Source organism: Callorhinus ursinus, unplaced genomic scaffold, assembly GCF_003265705.2.
Source record: "Callorhinus ursinus isolate GAN/ISIS: 27379988/994484 unplaced genomic scaffold, GSC_fseal_2.0 scaffold12, whole genome shotgun sequence".
NCBI lineage: Eukaryota > Metazoa > Chordata > Mammalia > Carnivora > Otariidae > Callorhinus > Callorhinus ursinus.
Window position 1 is genome coordinate 40,965,032 of NW_027397074.1, and position 21,105 is coordinate 40,986,136.

At 44.5% G+C, this 21,105-nt stretch overlaps 1 protein-coding gene across 7 annotated transcripts in view; it reads right to left on the reverse strand.

The window, feature by feature from the left end:
- The window catches only part of OSBPL3 (oxysterol binding protein like 3), a 173,154-nt gene that overhangs the window by 87,466 nt on the left and 64,583 nt on the right, over window positions 1–21,105 (reverse strand). The window lies entirely within an intron of this gene.

The window sequence follows — 21,105 nt, forward strand, 5'->3', positions numbered from 1 at the left end:
ACCATCTGTAATTAGCCCTGTCTGCAGGTGGTTTGTCTACAGTACAGATTACAGAGCCATGATGCATAGTTACATCAGGAGCTGTGAAGGAAAAGATGCTTTACACCCATCTTTTCTTGGAAATTATGTATAGGTGGTTTTTCATGTAGCTTTGCAATATGCCAGAATTAAAAACAGTAGTAAGAAAATTTGAGTCCAGACACATACGAAATCAGTACTATAAAAAACCATCCCGAACCACAATGAGATACCACTTCACACCTGCTAAATGATAAGTATAATTTTTTTAAAAAAATGGAAAATAACAAGTATTGGAAGAAACTGGAATCCTCAGGCATTGCTGGTAGGAGTATTAAATGGTACAGCATAGTTAGAAAGAGTTTGGTAGTTTTTTTAAAAAGCTAAGCAGAATTATCATCTGATCCAGCAATTCCACTCCTAGGTCCATAGCCCAAAGAACTGAAAACAGGTGTTCAAACAAAAACTTGTACAAGAAGGTTCATAGTAAAGCTACTGGCAGTAGCCAAAGGTAGGAACAACCCAGCGTCCATCAACTGATGAACAGACAGCATACACCGTCTGAATATTTGTGTCCCCCTGAAATTCATGTGTTAAAAATCCTAACCCAATGTGATGGCAATAGGAGGTGCAGCCTCTGACAGGTACTTAGGTCCTGAGGGCAGAGCCCTTATGAATGGAATTAATTATAAAGAAGATGACCCAGAGCTCCCTAGCCTCTTCTGCCATGTGAGGATACAGTAAGTCTACAAGCCGAAGAGGGCCCTCTGCCCGTGCAGGCAGCCTCATTTTGGGCTCCCGGCCTCCAGAACTGTGAGGAATAAATTCCTGTCGCCTCTAAGCCACCCAGTCTGTGGCACTTTGTTATAGCAGCCCAAATGGACTAAGACTGCATATCCATGCAATGGAATATTGTTTAGGAATTAAAAGGAATGAAACAGTGATACATGATACAACAGGGATGAACCTTGAAAACATTATGCTAAGTGAAAGCAGCCAGACAGAAAAGACCACATATGCATGTTTCTATTTATATGAAATAACCACAGTGGGCAAATCCATAGAGGCACAAGGCCAAGCAGTGTTTGCCAAGGGCTGGGGGAATTGGAAAATAGGGTATGGCTATGAGGTTTCCTTTTAGGGTGATTAATGTTCTAGAACTAGATAATGGTGATAGTTGTACAACACTGTGACTAAACGTCACTAAATTGTATGTGTGAAAATGGTTAAAAATTGATTTTATATTATATATATTATAGTATAATTTAAAAAAACTTTTTTGGAGGGATGGGGTGGAAGATTTGTTCTACCAAAGGTTTTGGAGACATCTTCTAAAAACACTATTACAAAGAGTGACAAAATTATGAAGGAAAACAGTTCCCACATCATCTACAGTATCCTAGTAATTGAAACAATTATCATCTTTGAGTCCACACTACCTACCGCCAGGTCCTATAGTAAGAGTTTCCCATACACATGATCTCACTTAATCGACAGTCTCTGATGGGAGGAGATTCTCTTCTCTTTTCCAGAGGAAACAATGGAGTCTCTGAGAAGTTAGGTAACTTGCCCAATCACGCAGCTGGCAAGAGACTGAATTCAGGCTAGATGCCAGGCCTTTAACCTGGTATTGGAAATGAGCACGCTTTAATAGCCGGGCCTGGTGATAACAGTTACTGCCCAACTCTGGGACCCAGCAGAACTGAGGAGCTGCCCAGAAAGACTCAGGAGGGAGCACATCGTAAGCCAGCTTTGCAGAGGCCCTGCCCCTTTCCTTCAACCACTGCCTTCATCCACAGCCCTGAGTTAAGGGTGACTAACATGTTTGGTTTTGGCTTCACAAGGCCAGCCTTTTATTTGACACACTAAGTTCAAATAAACTCTGTAACTTTCCCAAACATGTTAACAACAATAAATATATATATATATCCAATCTATTTGGTTCTTAGGGCTCACACAGTCTTAATTTTAAAAGAAGCATGTTATATAATTGTCCAGGACCCAGGTAGTTAGATATTATTTTAAACCTTTGGTTAATTATTAAGTACCCAATCTCCTATGCCTTTCATTAACACTTAGTTCTTTAAAAATGAGTATGCTAACGAGCACCGGACGCTGTAATGGAAGTGTTGAATCACTACAGTGTACACCTGAAACTAATATTACACGGTATGTTAAGTAGAATTTAAATAAAAACAAAAAAATGAGTATGCTAAAGCCATCAACTAAAACCAGCACAACGAGAAATATCATGTCAGAAAATAAAATTAAGGTACATGTAGCTGGAGAACTCAATTCGCATGTTGCTTTCATAGAAACCCCCCAAATCTCTGTACGCATACATATTGGATCCAACAATAACTAAGACTAAAACCAAACCAACACCAGCCTCTTCACAAAGTTAGCTTCACTTATGGGGCGTGACTAATTGGACCCAAAGTTAGAAGTCAATGCAGTCGAGTTCAAAACTGCCAAGAAAGGCTGTACGGATACATTAATAGTCGGTTTAATAGCACGTTGGCTGTTGCCGCTGAAGAAAGAGAGGGAAAAGAAAACATGACGGGAACCCCAAAAGATGAACTGTGTGCGGGGGCAGCCGTTGCCACGACAACCGATTCCACAGTGGATCGGGAATACCAACAAAGGGTTTGTGTGTGTGTGCGCACCAGTATTTTTGTCATGTTTTTTTAAAAGTGGAGGCTCTGACAGGGAGAGTGCGGGACAGCGGGTGGTCTGTAACATGTGCAGAAGGGGCAGAAAGGAATACTCGGGCAATAAAGAGTCAGCAATTCTGAAACTGCCAAATTAGAAACACAATAACCCTGTCCCAGAGGCAACTGATATAAAGGGTCACCTTTATCGCTTAGCTCTGCCAAAGTTCACCTTGGAGGAGTGAGCTACCAGAGCCAGGGCTAGGGGCAGGCCAAAACCCCATAATTTAAGTTGGTACTTTGAGGTAAGGCCTCCGCAAGTACCACAGTGCCTCTTCTTCCCCTCCAGGGAGAAGAAATGGTGTGACTCCAACCCCTCCCCCCTCCTCCCCCCCAGCCCCAACATCCATCCCCGAGTGAGTCTGGGATTATCACCTAGGGAAACAGATCTTGTTTCATCCCCCAGAACCTTCCAGCCTAGCCTCATCAGAAATTCAGTTAAAATCATTAGTTAAAATTCAGTCCACTTACAGCTTAAAGGGCAAAAGAGATCAAATTCTGGGAAAAGGAAGTACTTAAAACAGGGTAGAATAGAGCACAAAGGCAACAGAGGCCTGAGACTAAGGTGTCCCAGGAATGAGGTGGTCATGTGGAATGAGGTAGTTATTGTGTCAACCTAGGGGGCCCTAAGGGCTTACCGGCGGGTCCTCAGAGGGAAGACCCTGACAGGAGTCCCAAGACAGAGGACCTCAACAAGGAGGAGTCACACGGAAGACTGGTGTCTCCTACTCCAACTAGCTGACTTCACAGTGCTGACCTAGTAAAATGGGGAAGACAAAGCCCTTAGGCATGACAGATACTGGCCGGGGCCAGGGCCGCTGATTCAGGGGTATGTGGATGATGATGATGAGGGTACCTCTGAAAGAGCTGTGGTGCTTTCTCCTCTCCCAGTGGAGAGGTTTTCCATGGAAAACCTCTAACTCAAGGGGCTTGTATAAAATATAATATAATAGTTTCCCTGCTCAGACGCTGTGAACAACTTAAGGCCAGTAATTCATTTCCCCCCTTATTTTTTTTACTGAGACATAACTTCTGTAAAGTGAATAAGTCTTAAGCACTAAGACAGCTCTATGAAATTTTACATTTGCAAATAGTGAAATAATCACCACCCAGATCAAGAAATAGAACATTTGCCGCCTCCTCAGAAGGTTCCTCCATCCCTTGGCCATTGATTTGACAGGTGGGGGGGGGGGGCAATCCTGCTGAATGCTGTAATAACTGCCCCAAGTAAACCTGTCTGGAGGTACCTGTCGTGCCCTATAGACAGACGGCTGGGACTTCCCAAACTCACAGGGACGGGCTGCATGACTGCTCTTGTGCCTTCTACCTAAGACAAGTGTTTGATGCATGACACAAGTCAGTGCGGGACCCGCTTTCATTTCAACGAACCACCTGGTAGCCGAATCCAACAGGTATGAGAAGCTTAATGTAGTTAGGTCAATTAAAAAATGCCCTTCTTGGGGTGCCTGGGTGGCTCAGTTGTTAAGCGTCTGCCTTCGGCTCAGGTCATGATCCCAGGGTCCTAGGACCGAGCCCCGCATTGGCCTCGCTGCTGGGCGGGAAGCCTGCTTCTCCCTCTCCCACTCCCCCTGCTTGTGTTCCCTCTCGCTATGACTCTCTCTGTCAAATAAATAAATAAAATCTTTAAAAATAAAGAAATAAATTTTAAAAATGCCCTTCTTGTGCTTCTGAAATGAGCCAGGTCCTTTCTCACCATTGCTACTCACCTTGGAAGCTGATGGCCCAGGTGAAGATGGTGTTCTAACTAAAAGTCCAACGCATGAGACATGAGTGCACGGGGCTTCCATTAGGGAAAAGAGAACTCTGATTTCTACCAAGAATGGGGAAGAACAAATGATCAAGGCACTGCCAAGCATTTTGGCCACAAAGACTGATCTTAAGACTTATTTTGGCCATTTTCACTTAAAAAAAGAATACAGAGTTTGGGAAAAGATGTAAAGGAGATGTACAGACCAAGATGTATGTGACTCAGAAGGAGCCAGACCTGTTTGAATTTGGTGCTCCCTCATTACAAACTCTGTGCACCTTGACAGATGGGAGTGACGTCTCTGGTCTTTAGGGTTTTTATGTAGGAAATGGGGCATCACAATGATTAAATGAAAAATGAGGACAAGATGTGTGGTTGTGGATAGAATAGACACTCAACAGATGTTAGTTCCATTTCTTCCTCTCCTGGCTTCCTGGAAGTGGCATATACAGCACCAGATAAGATCCTATACTCCTCTTGCAACCAAAACCAAATACGGACTCTACAGAATTTTAAAACATATCAACATTTCCCCAAATCTGTAGCACAAGCGTGAACAGATTTTTAAACCATCAAAGCAGCATGCTTACTTTGAATAAGACATAAATGCAAAAAGATAAAAGCCACATTATACGTCACCATTGGTTGTCCAAGAAAGCAACTTAATATTAACTAGTGGGTTTGAAACAGTGGCATATAACATAGCTATTTATTATTCTATTAGGCCTGGCGGCCTGCACTCACACACTTGGTCATGTGTGGCTGAGAAACAGGTTTTCCTTCCATCCTGGAAAACTTGCATTAAGGAAGGCCAGATGGCATATAGTTCCAGTTAATTTAAAATTTCCCAGTAACATATATAGAAGAATTATGTCCCCAGTCAACACCAAAAAAAAAAAAAAATTCATAATGGAATATCCATTTCTTGTCTTCCAGTCGTCTTTGGTAAAAGAAAATTTTTCAAATCCCAGATGTGCATCTTTTTAGAAATGATGCCTGCTGAAACACCCTGATTTCCAAGATGTTACATGATCAATAGCAGGGCTTTGGTCATTTGCCTCTAAGATCCATAAATTGATCAGAGGTTTCTGGAAGCTAGTTCTAACCACAACGCCCTCAAATAGCTGCTCCTGGACGTCTGTGTGTCATGCCGGCCGATCTGCCTTAACTCCCTGGATGGCTGGCTTGATCCAGAGACACTGCTGACTGTTCCTGGAGGGATGAGTACCAAGGCTCACAGCCAAACTCGTCTCCACAGAAGTCTGTCCTAGACAGTTTTTCATTTAGAGTTGAAATCTGTCTCACTAGGAGACACTGCTCCCAGACCTGCCCTCTGACATGAGAATGTCTTTTTCCTCAACCCCTGTCCTGGAACCACCACCACTCCCCCGTCCCACCCAGCAAATCTTTTCTTCTCCAGACCAGTCACTTTTTCATCAGCCTTGTCTTATGTGATCCTTATGATCACAGCCATCCAGCTCCGATTACCTTCAATTTGTCTGTGCTTCCCCGAAAAGGGTGCCCAGATCTCGAGAAAGCTCCAGGTGTGGTCTGGCTAGAGCAGGAGGGAGGGGAGCACTGGCCTCTAGCCATGTACACACACAACTGTAACCACGGCCTATGTGTGTCTGAGATCTGGGGACACCCACACCTCTCTCTAGCACTTGCTGTCCTTACCGTTCTCCAGGACTCCGATGTGGTAGGAACTGTGGAGAAGCTGGGCTTTTCTCTTGCAACAGGACTCCGTTCCTTCCTTTAGCTGAAATTCATGACTTGCCTATTTTTTTTTATTATTATTATTGTTTTTCCTCACATCAGTTTTGACCCCCGATTCCAGTCTGTCGAGACATTTCTGGAGACCAATTGCCATTCAGTGGCCTTGGCCGGCTTTTCCTTTGTGGAGGCATTCAGATTGCCTAGGCCTGTGAATTCTGTCCTCATCTAACAAATTATACTAGAAGATTTACTAAGAAGAGCACAAGGGTACTGAAATCCTCTCCATAGCTTGATGCTAACTTATCTCTTCACTGGCATTTCTGGGTTCAAATTTGCCAACCCACGCACAGTAATCCCCCTAACTGTACAGTCATGGCCAATTTCTCAAAGTGTCCAGATCCACCTTCTTCAAAGTCTCCGGGATTCTTGTTTAAAATGCAGATTTTGGAAGCTCCACTTTAGATGGACTGAATCAGAATATCTGGGAATGGGCCTGATATCCTGTACATGTGACACATTCCCCCATGGGATTTTGTGTATGATGGAGCCATTCTTTTTTTTTTTTTTTTTAAGATTTTATTTATTTATTTGTCAGAGACAGAGAGACAGGGAGAGAAAGAGAGAGCACAAGCAGGGGCATGTAGAGGGAGAAGCAGGCTCCCTGCTGAGCCAGGAGTCTGAAGTGGGGCTTGATCCCAGGACCCTGGGATCATGACCTGAGCCGAAGGCAGACGCTTAACCAACTGAGCCACCCAGGTGTCCCTGGGCCAGTCATTCTTAACCCCTCTTATCTTACCCGGAGCCAGTCCTGCTATTTGTGTATCTGTGATGTAGCAGAGTAGATAGGAAGCCAAAACTCTCTTTTGTCCAGGACTAGAATAGACCCCGAGCTCTCCTCTGAGGAAGATTCTGTCCTGTTGCCTAACGATTCCTTTAAGCCAGGGATGGCAAATACCAGATCCATGTGCTTCCAGTCCCCACTCCCATGCTTAATCACCATGGCAAATTTTCTCCACCCTCCAGAAAACTAGAAGACATTAGTGGGACAGACAGATCCTATCTTGCAAAGGCCCAAGTGGATGTGGTGGGGTCAGTGGAGATCCATGCATTCCCTTTTCCTGAATTTCATGAGACATTAACTGCAGTCTGATCACAAGAGTCACCATATATGGATCTGTCCTTGATCCTCAACACGAAATATCCACCCTGCAGGCTCTTGCCAAATATCATAATCCTGAATGTTGTACTGTCCAGACTCTGGAGAGCAGTGGATCTCAACTCTGACTACACATCAGATTTATGTGGGGAGCTTTTAAAAATGCTGATGACCAGGCCCTACCCATGATCTGGTATGGTGGAATTCGTGGTAGGGCCAGGCTTTGAAATTCCTAAAACCTCCACAGGTGATTCTGATGCGGATCCAGGGTGGAGGGGCCTCAGTAATGATCTAGAAAGATAACATAATGCGTGCAACGTAGCTCAAACCAGATCATCAGATGGAGAAGTTGGTCAAACTGGACTGTTCTCACCTCTGAAGAATGACTTTGCCTGCACTGCCCTCTAGGTCATGCCCTTCACCTACAGTAAGAGAGATCATATACATAAAAATAAACCAACCCACCCGATGCTCCTAGGGGGTTTTACAGAGTGGTGTAGTAATTAAAGCCATGAGCTCTGGATTCAAACCGCCTGGGTCCAAAGCCAGCCTTACTAAGTGGCTTTCAGCAAATTTTTAGCCTCTCTAGATCCTCAGTGTTCCGTGTGACAAATGGAAATAATGAAAGGATCTCCCCGAAGGGGTTGTTGAGGTGATTAGGTGAGTTAATGCATACAAAAGCCTACAAACGGTGACAGGGGGGCAGTCACCTCTCGATGAGCTAGCCAGTGTATGGTGGCTGAGGTCACTCTCGCGCACAACATCACAGAGGCTGCTTTTCTCTTGGAATCAGAAAAATAAAAAGGATATTTGCAAATATCCACATTCCTACCACCCAGCCTTAATAGGTCTCCATCCTTATTTATACAATATTCTGTATCTACTCTTCTGGCTTTTAAAAACTTGTGCCCGATAAATAGGGCAATACCATACATTTCTCTCTGCAGCTGGCTGATTTTCACTTGTAATCATTACACATACACTCTAGCTCATTCGTGTCACACTGTTTCGTGGTATGACTATGCCTTGTTTAACTTATTCTTCCTTTAGGTCATCTCTGATTCTTTGCTCTTAAAAACAGAGCTGCAAGGCCTGCTCCTTGTGAGGCTGCGGTGTGATTTTCTAAAACACACGGAACGACTGTAGCTTAAGGTAGAACTAGTTCTAGTTTTGCTGGGTATTCCAAACTGCTCCTCCAAATGGCCATACCAACGTGCACCAGGGTTTCTTTAAAGGACCTTGATAGGAAAATAGCCAGGTCTCAGGATCAGAGTGCCACTCCTAAATGACTGGCGTGTTCTCAGTTTTGGACCCAGGAATTTATATGTGAGAATGTGTCCCTCTTTGTTTGGGGTGCCAGGAGGGACAGAGAACCACCGGGGTGAAGATGAGCCTTTCCGTGTGCCTGGCTTACCTTATTGTCACTGTGCTCTAATTCTCTCAACTACCCACCTATTTGCCTGGAGAATGTGTGTATTCTTGGGAACCACTTCAAATACTTTATGAAATAAGACATTTAAATTTTAAAAAATGTGTTTGTTTTTTAGCTAGAAAGTTATACAAACTGCTATTGGCAAGCCGTCCTGAGAGTGGGCAGTTTTCTCCTCGCCCCCCAGGATGGCCCCATGTTATCCTGTGGGGGAGCCCCAGCCTCCGCCTGACTACCCACATGCCTCAGAGATGCTTGGAAAAGCGAGAGGGGGAGGGAGGGCCAGCCACACAAACAGCTCACAGAGTCGGAAAGCAGCCTATCAAGGGTACCTGTCGGTGAAGAAAGGAAAAGGACCGGACGACTGGGGGAGGTCCCAGTGGCCACAGCTGCTCACACTAGCCTTTCTGAGGGTACAGGACGGCTCCAAGATGGCAGGCTTTCTAGGACAGAGCACATGCACGCAGACATGGGGAAGGAGGTAGAGGTAATTTCCTAATGATTATGATTTTTTGCCCAAATGATTATTATGAAAATTCCACGTCATACACCTAGATGAGTCCCATCCTTTACCAGAAAAGAAGCTCTTGACTCAGACCTTAGTTTTCCACCTCGTTCACAAGGATATCACAAGACAGATACTTTAGTGAGTACTTCCAATACACTTGGAGAAGTCTGACATCCTCCTTAAGAAAGTGGGAAAGGAGCTTGCTACCCAAAAACTCTCTTGTCTGGCAATACCAGCTGGCCGTCCTGGTGCCCAGGGCTTTGCACCTGTGCAGATTCCCTACTCCTGATCACATGGCTCCACTCTTGGCACTTACCCCCCCTGCTCCTAACTGCCGACTTCCCTCCGGATAAAGGCTTTTGCGGCTGGTGCGACCTCATCAGGCTGTGTCCTCCTCAGCAGTGCCATATTCTCACCGTTCCCCCTCCCCGTGGCGCCCAAGGTTGTAGATCTCACCTACTGCTCCATCCTGTCTCCCCCAAGACGAGTTCCTGAGCCGAGGACGACCCAATCCTCAGGTGTCAGCTGGTAGAAATAAGATCTACTCTATCAGTGATGTTCTTAATTCTTGATTCATTTTTACGATCCACTAACCTAACCACAAGGGCAAACTAGAATAATCCAGCCTGTCTCGTCTTAACTCCTTTTCTAAATGTATACTGTTCACCTGCTTTGTAATACTGCATTAGAGAATTCTGCAGTGGATGGACGTAACTCATCGGTATGCAGTTGTGACTCTTACCCCCGGGTGCTTGTCGGAATGTCCTAAGGGGTGGTATAAAGACCTTACAGCCATTTATCAGAAATTTGGGGATAGGACGTGGGCAGCAATAGCTTGGTAAAAGCTCCCCAGTAGATTCCAGTGTGCAGCCAGGATTGAGAACCCCTGCTTTAGAGTTTTCAGAAATTTCCTTTCTTTTTCCATACTAATCTTGACAGCATCTACCCACTGAGAACCCATTGCCTTCTCTTTTATCCAGCACAGTCCACTCTCAAAGGCTCTGTGAAGACTGAAGTAACTCAGTCCCCTGGTGTGTTTTGGTCTGCACCGATCCCCAGGACCCATTTCACAGAGCTAGGTACAGGTTTCCGATCCCTTCCCCTGTCTTGGGTTCCAATTTCCCCTTCTCTTGTGCGTATTCAATTCTTTTCAGTTAGTACTTCTCCTTTAGAAAATAGATTTAGAGGGGGACAAAAAGTGGAATTGGAATAATTCTTTTCACTCCTGATGTTTTGTGAAGAGAAAGTTTCCACACCCAAGTTTACTTTCATTTGTTCATCTGGCTCTGGATATATGTTTGAAAAGCTGTTCTGTAGCTTTTCAACATTTTTTGAAAGCCTCAGCTCATTCCTGACAGGAGGTCTGCAGACTTTATTCTAGCATGTATAAGAAAGAGAGAAATGATCTCTTTTGGGGCCAAAGACAGAATGGTCTTTTCTCTCATTTCATTTCTCTCCTTAATTCGTTCCTCTTCCATGTGTGGCTTGCTGGCTCCTCTTTTTCTCTCCCAGGCACACAGGCATTTACTAAAGCCTTGTCCTTCATCCACTTTTTTCTATGAGCTTTAGCTCTTGATCATCTCACCCATGCCCCTGACTTTAGTAAGGCAGCTGTCTACCCATTCTACAATCTTTACCCTCCTCCAGACCATAGCCTGGATTTATCACTGGAACATGAAGCTTACTGCTTACTTCAAGTGCAAACTCATCACTCCCTCATGCTGACACCTGGGCTGCGTTCCCTGACTCCAGGACACCCACCATTTCATAGTCCACCCCAACCCCCTCGCCCAGATCTCTCAATACCATAGATTCCAGCTCTGACCTGACCCTCACCTCAGCACCCCCAACTAGTTTTCCATTCTCCTGTTCTCACAAGAACCAGTCCACCCCAGACCCCCACTGAAGGTTTCTCCCATCACTTCAATCTACCTTACTTTCCCCTTGCCCAACTCACCTTCCCCAAAAGATTCCAGTGTCTCTCCTCGGCTCAAAATTCCCACTGGTCATGGAACTAAGTTAAAAGTCCTAAGCCCTTCACATTTCAGTTAAATTTAGCTGGCTTTGGACTCCAGCTCTACCTACCACTCACTGTGTGTTACTAAATTTCTGAGTCGTGCCTCATCCGAAAAGAAAATGATAGTATTAAGCTTGTGTGAGGACAGACTGAAATAAGGCACGGGAAGCACTCGACACAGTACCCGGCCAACATCACTCCATTATACTTTAGCTGTTATCACTCACACCTCATCTCCAAAAGCTCACATAGCACACCCTATATTCTAGGGGATAGAATATACCTGCAATTACCCCACTCTGCATTGATCTTTGCTGGTTTCTCTCTGTGAAGCACCCTGGAACCCACGTTCTCCCCTCCATCTGTGGAAATGTCCTCCACCCTTCAAAGAGCGCTTCAAATGTCATCTTCTCCATTAAACCTTTTCTGAAACCACCCCCACCCCCGGTTTTATGTCTCTTCTGAACCTCTGCTTCACTTTTGTGCTCTCTGAAAGTCTGTCTTCTGTTTCCTATAATTGACTCACTCTTCATACACTGACCACTGATGTTAGGTCTACATCTAACTGGGGGACTGCATTTGTCTCATCTTTATATTCTGTGGGAAAGCAAACTTATGAAGACTGGTAGCAGTAATAATCGTGATTGTTGAGCCAGACTGATATGAGTTTCAGAACATTCTAGCTATCCCTTCTTTTTGAGGTCTCCTTACCATTCTGTCTTTGGCCCCAAAAGAGATCATTTCTCTCTTTTGTCCCAACTGTTGAAATGTTTCTAGAGTACATGGCTAGGCCCAAAGCACGCTTCTTTAGGGATTTCACCACCTGGTTCCTGTCACTTTATATCACTGGCCAATGCTTCTTTGTTGGATCAGAAAGAAATCCAGAGATGTCAATCCCTGCATTATTTTCTCAGTCTTAAAAATTAAATGGTCAGCAAAACAAGCCAAGAGTTTATCAGATATTAGGAAAACGAGACTTCTGGTGCTTTTATCAGCACGTTTGGCAGCCACCCTCTGTCTACAGTCTCTGGGGAGAAAGCATCATCTATAACCTCTGTCCAACAATCCATAATATCGAACCTACTAACGACAACCTTTCCGTGGCTATTTCCCCCCTTACCCAGCAATTCACCCTTAAGGTCTGGATTTTTGTAGGTTTGCTTCTTTAAAGCAAAATATGCCCTTCTAGAATCATATTTTAGCCATGAGAACCACCCTCACCTTCTAGGTGAGATGACCAGACGATCCTATCTGTGCCCAAGTTTTCATGTTTCGTGTCTACTTTGCTTCATCCTCACAGGCTGCACTATGGCAGATCACACATAACCACACTGCTTCCCAAGGTGTCCACGTGAATTACTAAAGTTCTCCTCTGTTAGCGCTCTTACCTCCATGATGCCTACTCTTCTCCATCCAATCAGGTCCTAAGGTTTCTTCCTTGCCATTAAATTTCAGTTGAACTCTCTTGACCAGGTTGCTGAATTTCTTGCCAACATGCTTGTTTGCAAAGATGCCAAGAGGCTGCCCCGCAAACCAAACCCATCTGTCAACACCACCCGTGCTATGGTTATATGTCCACTTTCCACATCCTCTTCCAACTCATGGCTCCCTTCCCCTGAAAGGTAGAAACACGACATGGTCCGCTGGAGACCTTTGGTGTCCTACCACGATTTTATATAGCACTAGAAACACCTTTGAGGTTCCTTTTGACAGTTTAATGTATTTTTAACGAAACCAATGAACAGGGGTGACAGTCAGTAGATCTCATATTTTGGCAGATTATTACGCATCCCTTGGCTTATGGTTCACCAATATCCAGTCTCCTTTTCTTTCATAAGAGAACCCTCAAGTTGTAGTTGGGCACAAGTTCATCCAATCAGAAGCTACATTTCCAGCCATCCTTACAGCTTCATGGTGGGCTGGGGGTGGGGGATGACTAAGTTCTGCCAGTGAGGTGCCGTGGATGCTATACTAACAAGAGATGCACACGTGTAACTCTGTCCTTTCCTGAGGGCTGAGAGATGCTGACAAGTGGATCCAGAAATGAAAGCCATTGGTTGAAGAGAGTAGTGTTACTGTGCTAGCTCAGGAATAACTGTGTCCAGACAGTTATGTGAGAGAGAAATAAACTTCGATCTTGTTAAAAAAAAAAAACACTTAATTTGGGGGTCTGTCAGTTATGGAGCTGTAGTGCCAATAATGTATGCCCTAAGAAGGCAGCATGCCTTAAAATTAGGAATCCTGGTAAGCACCGTACCCCTCAACAGGAAGGTGTCAACCACCCCTCCCCTGGTCGGCTTCCTGGGCCAGAAACCGGAGCCCCTGAAACACTGGCAGCGAGAATCTTCGTGGTTCGACAAAGTACAGAAAGCTACTGTTTTCCAGTTCTCGGGGCATATTCTCCTGGAATGAAGGTTATTTATCAAATGGATGACCTGTGTGTCCCCTCCCCCGTACACTAGTTACTAGATTTTTACTAGAACTTATTTTAATCTAAAAACAGAAAAAGAAATATTCTCCCATATTCTTCAGTAGGCTTTCTATAGAGATCCGTTCCTCTGAGCATGTTCGCTCTCTGCAGCAGGACAGCCCCGTTCATGTTGCCTTTGCCACACACGTGGTCCCAAGAGCCACTGGAGAACAGGATGACTGAGTGTTCTGATTGGAGAAGGAGGAGTCCACAGGTCAATCCCTCCAGGCCTGAACCGCAAAACCAGCAACGGGCTGGTGGATTTCCTCCTCCTGAGTTTAGCCACCCTGACTTGCCCTGCAGTTTCTCAAGAGGGAGAAACACTTATGGACAAATGTGGGCTAAGAAAGAAAGTGATAATGAAAATGCAAGAAGCCAAAGGAGAATGACTACACTGATGAAAATTCAAGTCAATATACATCTATAAAGTACCCACTAAGCATCCAGTGCTAACCCCTAAAGGATGGAAACTAAGTGACCAAAGCTTAATGCAAGGAGGAAACCACTCTGATCAAGGAGATAAGCAGTGTGTAGATGAAACAAGCCAGAACCCAGGTCACGGTGGGATAGCTAGTTGGGGTTGTGGGCAGTCACAGGGAAGAGCTCAATGGGGCTGGAGTTGTGAGCAAAAGCTTCAAAGAGGTGGCCTGTGGGGGAGAAGCTTCCCAGGGTGATCCCATCATCCAGCCAGGCTTGAGAAATATTGCATGAGGGCACCTGGCTGCAGGACAGGGTCACCCTGGGGAGCTTCTGTAAAATACCAGTCTGGCCCCACTCCAAACCCATTCATCCAGGCGCTCTGAGATGGGGCCCAGGCCCCCGGGGCAAGGCACTGGAAAAGCTCCCCAGGTGATTCTGATGCACCATGAGGGTTGAGAACCACTGCCCTAAATCTGGCCTCCAGAAATTATAGCAAGACTTAACTCCACAGAAAACGGCCTCCTTTTATTTTGGCATTAAATTTCCTTTTAGTATCTAACACCAGACCTACGTCTACTGCATCTAATTTATAGCAAATTAAAATGCGAAGCAGGATGTGACTTAGCAGTTTAAAGGGTAAGAAGACAGCGTGCCACCCAAGAACTTAAAATAACATCTTGTGGTTTGAATTTTATCAGTGGGTGTTGTTATCCATCCTTAACTGACAACTGCTGGTGGAAGCAGGGTAGAGTTTTAACAAGTGGCAACCACAGGCTGTGTTTCAGTACTTACCTAAAAAAGGCTATCAACCGAGACACTGTGAAATGTGAATGCAAATTTTAAAAACTTCTCTATCTTCTGTAAAAATCTACTAATTGTCTTTTCAGAAATGTAAACAGGAAGCTAAATGTAAACATGAACGATGCTCCAGAAGAGCTACCTGAACCTTCTCAAATAACAAGAAACTAAATACCCAGTGGCTAATGTATCAGATGTGCACACTTGAAGTTCCTTTGGGCATCTAACCAAAAAAAAAAATGCAAGGATGGAGAATCTAAGCTGAAAAAAAATTCTATCAAACGAATTTCTCGAGATACAGTTTGGGGGTGTCCTTCCAGAATTGCAGGGGCAGTAATAAACAAGGCGTTTTAAGAGGCTCGAAAGAAAGCAAGAATTCACTAATTTAGTGAATGTAGGTAGGGAGAGAAAGCGACACAGGAAGTTTTACTCACTCCTACGGGAAGGACTGTTGCAAGAAAATGAACACACAACACTTTTAAACTGTGCAAGCAGAACAAAATTATAAGGAGAATTGGAAGGAAAAGGTAGCAAGAAGAGATTTTTAAAAACGGGTGGATATCAGGAGACTAGAGCTAAAAAGGGAAGAAAAACATGAGAGTACCTCTGTAACTGATGTCAATGCTGTGGTTATTTTTTCTCTCCAGTAGGGTATACATCAGAAGCAATTTGAAGGCTGCATCTTATTCTTTTTTGGTTCTGTTTTTTAAACTGCCTACAACGGGCACAGAACCTGGCATGTGGCAGGTCATTTATCAAATGGATGACCTGTGTGTCCCCTCCCCTGTACACTAGTTACTAGATTTTTACTAGAACTTATTTTAATCTAGAAACAGAAAAAGAAATATTCTTAACTATCCCCACTTATCAAATGTAAAAATGTAAGTCTGGACGGATCCTGTTTAGAAGACTGCATCTTCTGAGAGCACTATAAAAGTAATAAGTAATAGAAATTACAAGAAAACCAGAGTCAGAACGTGAGATGTAAATAATGTATCAAAACTCTAGCTGGATTCCATCAAATTAATTTTAGAAATGATGGTCAGCAGCCAGAACCCTGCTCTTCACTCTGAATTCCCCAGTGGTGTGCATTCACTGCAGACCTAGACTGAGTCAGAGAGGTGAGCACACGGAGGGGGTTTCAATATCCTATTTTGTATTCAGACAGCATCTCTCATCAAAGAAGTCCCAGTGCTGTGCAAATGGCAACCCCCCCCCCAGCCTCATACCCAAGGCAGAGGCGCTCCAGTACAGAGCATGACAATCCTCTCCTGAAAAGGAGACGTGCCAGTTTCTAGACACAGGTCAGATCTCAAGGCTTAGAGAGAGCTGATGCCAATTCTGATTCATCATTACTGGATGTAGAAGCATATTTTTCAAAGATGACGACACCAATATACATCTCATCCCCCAAAACACTCTCCACGGATTGGTGGGGTCTCTGTTTCCTTCCCTTGAACCTGAGTGGGCCTGTCATTATGGCCAAAACTACCCCACTGTGTGACTTCCAAGGCTACGTTAGAAATGGTAACACAGGGGCGCCTGGGTGGCTCGGTCGTTGGGTGTCTGCCTTTGGCTCGGGTCATGATCCCAGGGTCCTGGGATCGAGCCACACGTCGGGCTCCCTGCTCCACGGGGAGCCTGCTTCTCCCTCTCCCACTCCCACTCCCCCCGCTTGTGTTCCCTCTCTCGCTGTCTCTCTGTCAAATAAATAAAAATTAAAAAAAAAATGAGGGCAGAATAAATTATTTTTAAAAAAAAGGTAACACAGCTTCCACCTGATGCTGCGTCTCTCTCAGGATGCTGAGCAGTTTTGTTGTTAAATTAAAGTGGCACCTGGGTGGCTCAGTTGGTTGAGGGTCTGACGCATGGTTTTGGCTCAGGTCGTGGTCTCCAAGTCGTGGGACGGAGTCCTGCATTAGGCTCCACACTCAGCGGGGAGTCTACTTGAGATTCTCTCTCCCTCTCTCTCAGCCCCTCCTCTCTCTCTCTCTCTAATGGGTAAATAAATCTTAAAAAAAAAGTCAAAATCCCAAGCCCCATTGAATCCTTTGGTAAGAACACTGACTAGCTCTTGGGCCTTGGCCAGACCATTGTCTAGTTGACTTTGCCATGCAAAGATCTAATCTGGGCCACACACAGGGTTCCTAGGAGGCTATTTGTGCTCAGAGACCAGAAGGTGCCAACAAGGTAATAAGGAGAACAGTGCCTCATCATCTGAGTTGGAGCTGAAGAATGACTGAAAGCAGAGGGAGGGAGGGAAAAAAGCCAGGAGACCAACTCATTTGGGCTGTAATGAGCCCTGGATAATCATGACATCATGACCAGCACAGAAACCAGAGCTGTCCAATAGAATCTTCAGTGCTATCTGATTCCAAGGCCTCTTCACCACATGTGGTGGCCGGTGAGCACTTGAAATATGGCCGGTGCAACTAAGAAACTGAATTTTAAATTTTATTTAACTTTATTTTTTTAAAATAACTTTGAATAATTTAAATGTACATAGTCCCATGTGGCCGGTAGCTGCCATATTAGACAACACAGCTTTAGCGCACCATTCTAAACTCCTGATTTCCTCCCAGCTTTCCCTTGGCACAAAGTGAGAACACCTTCAGGACATACCTGCCTTCTGAAATCTTCCAGATATGTTCTCACCCTTACCAACTAGAAAGAGTCAATGGCTGGCGTACAGCTGCGTCACCATAAAGGATGATGGCCAAAATTTAAATGTAGTAACTCATCTGGGCAATTTTCTTTCCCATCCTCTCCATTGTTTGAGAATGAATTAAAGGGTGAGACAGGTTATTAGTTTCCTATATTAGGTCAGTGGGGAATTCTAGTAATAAGCCCAACCTAAACTAGTAGGTACCTCAAACTATGTCAGCACAGAGATGAGCTTCTTTAAAAGGATCAGATCCTCCAACTCATAATCCAGTAGGAACGTTACAAAAAGATGTGTACAGGTCGTGAGTCATTTAGGAATGGCTTATAATGGCTGCTTGGTTTTAAGGCAACAGTCGGTGATAGGAAAGATCATATTTTGGAACAAAAAGATGTTAGCTCACATAATTATCAGATGTCAATTTTTTTGGTAGATGAAAATATTTACCACTTTCTACTCCCTTCAGAAGGCAACAAAATCCACTCTCGGCCAGCCAGGTGCCTTTTCACAGAGTGGGGAGGGAAGGCGAGAAGCCTTTTAAAAGGGTTCCTGCACAATTTACAAAGTCCTAGAAACAGCTCCACAAAGCTGCCCAGTAACTATCATTTGGCCTGCATGAAAGCCGTAAATGTGGCAAGGAAATGAGAAGTTTACCGAGAAAATAGCCACTCTCCAAGTCTCCCAATATTCAAGTGTTTCCATAACACTGAGCAAGTGTTACCAACTTATATTTCAGCCACCGCCCAGTTTAATAACCTCTTCTGCTTGCCTTAACCAGCGTCTGTTTGCCAAAAATTCCTAAAAGTTCCCAATTCATGACAGGCGTCCTCATAAATTGCTAGTAGACTATAAATCGGCACCTCTTTAGAAGACAATGTGGCAATAGCAAGCTTGTCTTTCAAAAATAAAGGCAACAGGCCACAGCTTCCAAAGATAAAACCACGCAGAAAACATGACTTTCAAAAGCCCTCTTCCAAAAAATCTTAATGACAATGAAGCCCCCCAAACATTAAATGACCAAGAATGGCCAAGCCATGGAGAAAGACCAATGGTTAACAATGCACTGATTATGACTGAAGCAGTCGGGGAATAATCAGGGGAATTACAGCTAGTGAGGGTTAAAAGTATAAGTCCCAACAAAATAAAAATAAAACAAGTGACAACCATCTAAAACCAGGGGAGGGATGCTGGGCAAAAGCGTCAGATTATCGTATTGTTAGAGCATGCGCAACTCATTCTGAATCCCAAATTGTTGGAGATGTTCATCTCTCTTCTCAACTAAGAGAACTAACCCTCCTCAGATAAAAGATGACTTTTCAGAAGATTGGCAATTTATTTCCCTTTTGTTAAATTCAAGTAAGATCAAATAGAATATTTTACTTTTAAAACTCCATTTAGGGGGCGCCTGGGTGGCTCAGTCGTTAAGCGTCTGCCTTCGGCTCAGGTCATGATCCCAGGGTCCTGGGATTGAGCCCCGCATCAGGCTCCGTGCTCGGGCGGGAAGCCTGCTTCTCCCTCTCCTACTCCCCCTGCTTGTGTTCCTTTTCTCGCTGTGTCTCTGTCAAATAAATAAAATCTTAAAAAAAAAAAAAAAAAAACTCCATTTAGGGGCGCCTGGGTGCCTCAGTCAGTTAAGTGTCTGCCTTCAGCTCAGGTCATGATCCCAGAGTCCATGGATCGAGCCCCGCATCAGGCTCCCTGGTCAGCGGGAAGCCTGCTTCTCCCTCTACCTCTACTCCTCCCCCACTTGTGCTCTCTCTCTCTCTGTCAAATAAATAAATAAAATCTTTTAAAAAAAATAAAAAAACAAAACTCCGTTTAATTTGGGGTGCCTGGGTGGCTCAGTCGTTAAGCGTCTGCCTTCAGCTCAGGTCATGATCCCAGGGTTCTGGGATCGAGCCCCGCATCGGGCTCCTGCTCCGCGGGAAGCCTGCTTCTCCCTCTCCCACTCCCCCTGCTTGTGTTCCCTCTCTCACTGTCTCTGTCAAATAAATAAATAAAATCTTTTAAAAAAAAAAACTCCGTTTAGTTTGAGCTCAATCTTATACAATTACTTCTGCCTGTTATTTATCTGTCCATCCATCTGTCCGTCTCTCTCACTAGAGGTATAGAGGCAAGCCTGAAATAAATGTCAACACTGATTATTTTCTGGTTGAGATTTTGGGGTAATATTTTAATTTCTCTTTTGAACTTTTTTTGCTTTGCTTGATTTTTAAACATAAGGAACACATATCATTGATATAAAAAATGAAAAAGCAATTACTTTGCTGACTTGAACGGTCAGTTTTCCTCATATGGTCACCTGATCCATGCTTCGCTTATTTCCCCAACCTCACCAACCTCAGATTGTGACTCAAAAATCCCCTCAGCAGGTCCTCTGCATTCTCTGAACCTTCTTTGTTTCTGGCTTTTGTCTCCGTCGTTGGAAACACGGTAGGCTCCCAGAGAGAGAACCTGCCTGCATCCCGCCTCCCCACAGGTGTCAAGCAGGGTGAGGCAGCCACCCCCAAGACCGGAGATCAGGCCAGCAGTGGTGTTTAGGACTGTAAACTAGAGGTATGAGTGGGACCTACAGACACCGAGCATCCCATCTGCTCCACCACAGTGGTGACACACCAACCCACAGGGCTTACCAGAAGTGAAGGCAGCCCTACCACTAAGTCCCCTTCCGACTCTCTCTCTACCCCCCAAACCCCCCCTTTGCCCCCTCTCTTTTAAAGAAAGGTAAAGAAATAAACCCTATCAGACTCAGAAGCAAGGAGTGTTTGGGTGGAGGGAGGGAAGCCGAAAGAACTATGAGGGAACAGATTAGCCCATATCCACACTGGTAGCTGGGTACAGTCTGCTCTAGCCCAGGGCTCCAGGAATGCATTCCAGCCATAACACGCTTATCTGACAACTCAGAACACGGTAGCCATCCGGGCTTTGTTTACTCCGTGGAAGTCTGTGGCCTTCTGCTGCCTCTTCCCGTCCTTTACCTTAAGGAGTACGTATCAGAAGAAAAGCTGCAGGAATCAAATTTTACAAACTCATTAGATCAGGGATTATTAGGCGCTACAGAAACCAAGCTATACACCTAAAAGATTAAAAATAAATAAATATGTAGCTATTGGAAGATAAAGTATCTTGTAAGTTACATATACATATACAGGGCGTTTCAGGAGTTTGATTATAGCTCCTAGTTTAAGCACTTACTTTGTGGACAGGTCTCTTAGTAGCACAACAGACACAATCAGCTTCTGTGTACCAGCAGGCATGACATCCCAGGAACAGCAACTCAGAGAGATTCAAAAATCAGAGTTCATGTCTGAAAAATTACGGTGCTACCCTAGATCATAATTATTCAAAATGTGCTCTGCTAGGGACACCTGGGTGGCTCAGTCGGTTAAGTGTCTGCCTTCAGCTCAGGTCATGATCCCGGGGTCCTGGGAT